Source organism: Mustela putorius, unplaced genomic scaffold (genome assembly GCF_011764305.1).
Source record: "Mustela putorius furo isolate JIRA1106 unplaced genomic scaffold, ASM1176430v1.1 tig00537227_pilon_pilon_pilon, whole genome shotgun sequence".
Taxonomy (NCBI): Eukaryota; Metazoa; Chordata; class Mammalia; order Carnivora; family Mustelidae; genus Mustela; species Mustela putorius.
The window spans coordinates 27480290-27487406 of NW_025422368.1; positions in this window are offsets into that span (position 1 = coordinate 27480290).

Consider the following 7117-nt stretch of genomic DNA (forward strand, 5'->3'; position numbering starts at 1 on the left):
AATCTATTAAAAAAATTGTACTGTGATGGTTGTGTACCATTTCATTGTCAGATATTGAGGGAATGGAGTTCCAGTGAAAAGACTAGCTACTAGGATGGATTTCTTAACTTTGGGCATCATTTGATATTGATCTTTTGCTCATAATGAGAGAGTGAAATGCAAGGACCAGTGAAATTCAAGGTAAAACTGTGGAATCTGGAGGCTTTGAATATGGAAGACAACAACCAGGACCTAGGTCCCAGCTCAGGGTCCATTTATCCCCATGCCTCTTGCACCTGATCTTAGTGAAGTGGTGTGAAGTTCAAATGGGACAGGATACCCAGTATGTGTCCATCTGTATGTCTCCCACCTTCTCTCTTCCCCCACTGAGTTCTTGATTAGCAATGAAAGGATTTCTTTCTTTCTTTTTTTTTTAATTTTTTATTTTTTATAAACATATATTTTTATCCCCAGGGGTACAGGTCTGTGAATCACCAGGTTTACACACTTCACAGCACTCACCAAAGCACACACCCTCCCCAATGTCCATAATCCCACCCCCCTTCTCCCAACCCCCCTCCCCCCAGCAACCCTCAGTTTGTTTTGTGAGATTAAGAGTCACTTATGGTTTGTCTCCCTCCCAATCCCATCTTGTTTCATTTATTCTTCTCCTACCCACTTAAGCCCCCATGTTGCATTACCACTTCCTCATATCACGGAGATCATATGATAGTTGTCTTTCGCTGCTTGACTTATTTCGCTAAGCATGATACGCTCTAGTTCCATCCATGTTGTCGCAAATGGCAAGATTTCATTTCTTTTGATGGCTGCATAGTATTCCATTGTGTATATATACCACATCTTCTTGATCCATTCATCTGTTGATGGGACATCTAGGTTCTTTCCATAGTTTGGCTATTGTGGACATTGCTGCTATAAACATTCAGGTGCACATGCCCCTTTGGGTCACTACATTTGTATCTTTAGGGTAAATACCCAATAGTGCAATTGCTGGGTCATAGGGCAGTTCTATTTTTTTTTTATTTTTTTTTAAAGATTTTGTTTATTTATTTGACAGAGATTACATGTAGGCAGAGAGGCAGGCAGAGAGAGAGGAGGAAGCAGGCTCCCTACTGAGCAGAGAGCCCGATGCGGGGCTCGATCCCAGGACCCTGAGATCCGTGACCTGAGCCGAAGGCAGAGGCTTAACCCACTGAGCCACCCAGGCGCCCCGGGCAGTTCTATTTTCAACATTTTGAGGAACCTCCATGCTGTTTTCCAGAGTGGCTGCACCAGCTTGCATTCCCACCAACAGTGTAGGAGGGTTCCCCTTTCTCCGCATCCTCGCCAGCATCTGTCATTTCCTGACTTGTTGATTTTAGCCAATCTGACTGGTGTGAGGTGATATTGCATTGTGGTTTTGATTTGTATTTCCCTGATGCCGAGTGATATGGAGCACTTAATGAAAGGATTTCTTAATCTCGTTACTGAGAATAGCACAAAGCACAGAAAAGCATATACTACACTAATTAAATTAAGTGATTTATATACCTGGGGAAAGAGAGAAACCCCTCCTCCTTCCATCTCCGTAGTTCATTTTCCTAGATCTTCTGGCACTGTATGTCAATAAATACGTATATTTTTTCCTTCTCTGGACAGACATGCTGTGAAATGTCAGATGGAAGGTTTGTCATAAAAATCTCTCATAAAAAGTTTTTCCAAGCACTGTCATTGGAAGGTAGAGGAGGGGGTTCCTATGCTGTATCTTCCTTCAAACCTCGTGCAGGTCGTTCTGCTTCCTGCTTCCAGAAGCATTACTTCCCATTTTTTCAAGATGTAAATGAAGTAAAGAGTAAAACAGACATTCAACTCTTCTTACCAATCTTGCTATTTTCAAACCTCATTGCTTTTTTATGAAATTGTTTTCATGAATGGCTAGTACTCCACAATCTCAACTCTAGCTTCCTTAATTAGGATAATTTTTAATTCTTTTCTTTCTGGGATGGCTCAAGTACAGAGTCTTACTTGGAAGTCCTACTTGGAAGAAGATAATAAAATAGCTTCTCTTAGTACCTTTCATGAGGAGGTTCTAGGAGCTGGGAGGTGGTTATGTTGGTGGTATACATAGAGGGGTGTCTGTGTATTAGGCTAGAAAGAAAGGTAAAGAGGGCATTGCCTTCGGCTGCTGTTTGTCTTTCTCTGCAAAACGGTCTGATTGTGTCAGATGTATATGGGCTTCAAGTAGCCCAGTATCTTAGCCATAAACTCCTCAGAAATAAAACTCATTGATGGGCCTTTGAGAGGTAATGAAAAATAAATATCATAGTTTGGTACAAACACACCAAACAGGGTTTGTGTACACACACACACACACACACACACACACCCATACTCACAAAGTCTAACAAATATTCTCATGATTATAGACCTACCAAAATAAACATATCCAACTACTTGGTGCATATTTCCATTTAAATTCTAACACATATGTCCACATAGTAGATACACACATGACTTTGACATACACACATGATTTCTCCCCTTTCCAAGCTCCTCATTGCAGGTTGGGACATAGTGAAGGTGAAGGAGAGAATGTCTGAGTGTGAGCTATATATGTCACTAAGTGTATCTCTGACCACATGCCACAAATAGAAATTATGTTTTCATTTTTCACTATTTGTAATTATCCACAAAGGTAATATTCAGTTAAAATAAAGGTAAATATTCAGTTACCTTTATGCCATCAAGTTTCAATGATCATCTATCCCTTACTGAGTGGCTACTCCATAAAGTGTATAGCCTTTGCTCAATCTTAGTCCATAATAATACTCACCTTAAAGAAATTTTGTATCAAATAGGTGATCATGTAAAGTGTTTGGTACAAAATATAGGGCATAGTACTAAACAGATAGCTATAATTATCATCATCACTTTAGGGACATTGAAGATAAAAGACATAATACATAAAAAAGATGTTCTTTCCTTAGGAGGTTTTTAAATATCATCAAAGAGATAAGCTAAAAACACTGTGAGAGGGAGGCCATGGAAACATAAAATACTTATCTGAGCCTGACATAAAAATTCTTCTAAATCCAGGACCTGTTTTAAAATTTGTTGCAGATTTCAATCCTTTATGAAGGTTGGTGTTTTTCTTCTGTCACTCATCATTCCTATGCCTCACCACCTTACATACTCCCACATTTTCACCCTAGTCTTTTACTTCAGGAGTTGATTGGAGAATTTTGGGATGAAAAAGATTTTTTTGGGAATTCATTTTGTACATTTCCCTGTTTCTGAGTAGGAGCCCATCTGAGATGTTCTAAACCCAAGTGAGATAGTCATGCACATGGACAGAGGGCCTGCACTCTCCCTTCTCCCCTGTCACCCTCTAATCTCAGAAAACTCCCCTGTATGTTCAATCTCTGTCTTCCTTCAATATTGTTTTTCTTTATCAGTCATTCTGATTGGAAATGAGGTACACAAATCCTCAGAAGCTTAAGAAAATTCTCAAAATCTCAAAACTCTCACCTGATAATATTATTTCATTTCCTATTACTCCAGATCTGTGGAATTATAGGGCTCTTTTGTTTTGTTAGTAACACACTAAAAATCATCAAAAGATCCCTTAAAAAGCATCAGTTTGGTCCCTACCAGGGTATAACCCTTCATATACTCATCTGATACCTCCTTAAAGCTTTTTTTTTTTTTTTTAAAGATTTTTTATTTTATTTATTTGTCATAGAGAGAGAAGCGAGAGCAAGCACAGGCTGACAGAGTGGCAGGCAGAGGCAGAGGGAGAAGCAGGCTCCCTGCCAAGCAAGGAGCCCAATGTGGGACTCGATCCCAGGACACTGGGATCATGGCCTGAGCTGAAGGCAGCTGCTCAACCAACTGAGCCACCCAGGCGTCCCTCCTTAAAGCTTTTGAAAGATGAAAGTATCCCAATTTCCAGGACAAATAGTTAAAAACTCCTATTTCAATCCCCCCATCTTCCATAGTTTCCTGAATTACTATCATCACATTATCATTCATTGGACAAGGGGACAGTACAACCCTGAAGGGGGGTATGACTAACATGACCTCCCCAATTCCTTTCAGGGAATGATATGAAATAAGGGTAACAGAATTGGCATCAGTTTTGATGCATGCAATGCTTGCCCCAGGAGAGACCCCTGATGACCAGGCAGACGCCAGGAGGGGCACAGTAGGCATTTCCCCAAAGTGGGCAGAGTGCTAAACCTTTGCATAGTGACTATCGTGGGAAGCCTGGAGACAGGAGAGTAGCCAGAGCCCACACTTCCCCTCTTCCCAAATTCAACTTCCCCCCACCTAGGCCTCTCCTCTTGTGCTCCAAATTCCTAAGTTTTCAGACCTTCTATAGTGCTCAACTGAGGCCAGACACATCATGGATCCCCTGCATTTCTTAAACTGTAAAGAACACACAAATCTCTTGGGATCCTGTTAGAAATGCAGCTTCTGTATCAGTAGGTCTAAGTTGGAGCATGAGATTCTGCATTTCTAACAAGCTCCCAAGGTGATACTCACATTGCTGGTTTATCGACCATAATTTTTTTTTAAGATTTTTATTTACTTATTTGAGAGAGAGAGAGAGATCATGAACAAGGGGGATGGGTAGAGGGAAAATCAGACTCCCCACTGACCAGGGAGCCTGGGACTCGATCCCAGGACCCTGGGGTCATGACCTGAGCTGAAGGCGCACTCTTAACCAACTGAGCCACCCCAGTGACCATGGACCACACTTTGAAGAGCAGGATCTAGATGACTGCAGCAGTTACTACAAGTGTCTCCCAGAAACAATCCTTCTGTCCACATCCTCCTCCCTGTCTATCCTCCAGATGGCAATGAGAATCATATCTCATCCCTTTCTGATTCAGGAGTTTCACTCCATGGCACAATACACAATACAAACCTGGCTTGTAAATTCTCTTCAAGTATGGAAACACATCCCTCACAAGTCTCATCTTTCATGACTCTTAAAGATCCATGTAACCCAGAATTACTGTCCTATTTCTTTCCCAACTCACCTATTTCCCAAGTTGCTCCATAGGCATCCTCCTCCACAAAGTGTCTCTTAACCAATACCTCTTTCCCAGTTTTTACTCCCACCTTCCCTTTCAAAGTAATGATGCCTTAGTCTAACATTCATTTATTAATTCCTCCTATGTTGGTCCATTTTCCTCCCTATTTGGAGTGTAAATTCTCTCTCCCTAAACAATCTTAGATGCTATTGTAAGATTTTTGCACCAATCTCTCAAAAAGTATCTAAGGGAGTCGATAGTATATGGGTAACCCTGCCTCTAGCAGGCTTCCCTGGAGTCACCCACTCCCCATTGGGAAGATGAGAAATTCCACAAGTAACAAAGTAGCTTCCTATCCTTTTCCTCCTAGGAGTCAGCCCTGAAGAGATCTACATAAACACAATAGAATAACCCTGGCCCTCCTATACCAAAGCATAAGACTCTGAGTGCATCAAGAAAGATGCCTGTTGAAGTGCCTGGGTGGGTCAGTTTGTTAAGCACCTGACTCTTAGTTTTGGGCTCAGGTCACAATTTCAGGGTCATGAGATCTAGCCCAGAGTTGGGCTCCTTGCTCAGTTTGGAGTCTGCTTAGGCTTCTCCCCTGCTTTCCCTCCCCCTTGGTCCCTTCCCCCAACTCCTGAGTGCAGGACTGCATGCTCGTTTTTTCTCTCTCACATAAATATATATTTATAAATAATAAATTTTAAATTTATATAAATTTATATAAATATATATAATATATAAATATACATAAATATATATATTTATAATAAACAAATATACATAAATATATATATTTATAATAAATAAATATAAATAAAATCTAAAAGAAAGAGAGAAAAAGGTAGGATGGGACAGAAGGAAGGAAGGACAGAAGAAAGGACAGATGGAAGGATGGTTGGAAGGAAGGGGAAAGACATAGAAAGAAACCTGTTGTGCCCCTGCTGGAGCCAGTCTCACCTTCAGGGATTCCCTAGAGTCAGAGCAGGTTCTAAATTTCCAACTGCAGGCCCGTCCCTACCTCCCATAGGAAGAGATGGAGCTGAACAGGGGAGGTTGTTTCAGGCATTCTCTTGTCCCTAGGCTGTATTTTCCCTGTTACTCCTTGAAGGAACAACACTGTTTTTTGTTTCCCTCCCTTCATCTTTATAAATGGAGAGCCTTCAGCTGGAGTTTGGTTTTCAATGTGGGATCCCTGGACTCTCGGGAGTATCACTAGGTATCAGTATCACCTAGGAACCTGTTAGAAGGACAAGTTCTGGGCCCCATCTAGACGTACTGAATTCCAAAAGCTGGGGATGGGACCCAGCAATCTGTGTTCTCATAAGCACTCCAAGTGAGGTGGCACCCACTAATGTTGAACACCACTGAACAGAGTACTAATCCTGGCCTCTTTCTACCCACCCCTTACTGTGACTTTGATTAGTGAATTGAGAGACAGACATACCCAGCTCAGCCTCTTCGTTTTTTGTTGGATTCCCTTTTTTATCCAGAACCATTATGCCGATAGGACACATGCATTCTAATTTAATAAAAGGAGATTCTCTCCTGTAGTAGGGAGGCAGAGGGTGCTCAGCACTACTTGTGATGAGGACTGTATCTAATTTAGTGATGCAGGATTAGCAAGCCAATTAGGCTGCAGATTTACAGCTGATGGTTTAACCATCTGTTTCTATGTCATGATTGTCCATAGGTTCCAAACACAGGAGGGGGAAATGGGGTGTTATATATTGGACCCCTACAGCTCTGACTATGGGTTGTAGTGAAAAGTGGGCAAGATGCAGGTTCAGATGGTGTGTAGTAATAGAGAGACCTAGTTGAGAGAGTAACAGTACAGAAGAAGCAGAGGAATTCCTAGAATTTTTCAAGTAAATGGAACTTCAGAAATCAGTTGTGACCTCTTGCATTATGGATAAATAAGCAAAGCATAGAAGGAATTGAGAGGCTTGCTCAAGGTCATATTGCTAGTTAGTGGTGGAAACCAGAACCCAAGACGCTTGGTTCTCAGCTGTACACTCTGTGAGCAGGTGGACCAAAGCAGACAACAGCAGAGAATCTTCACAGCCCAAAAATGAAGATAAGGCCAAGTAGAAGAAACA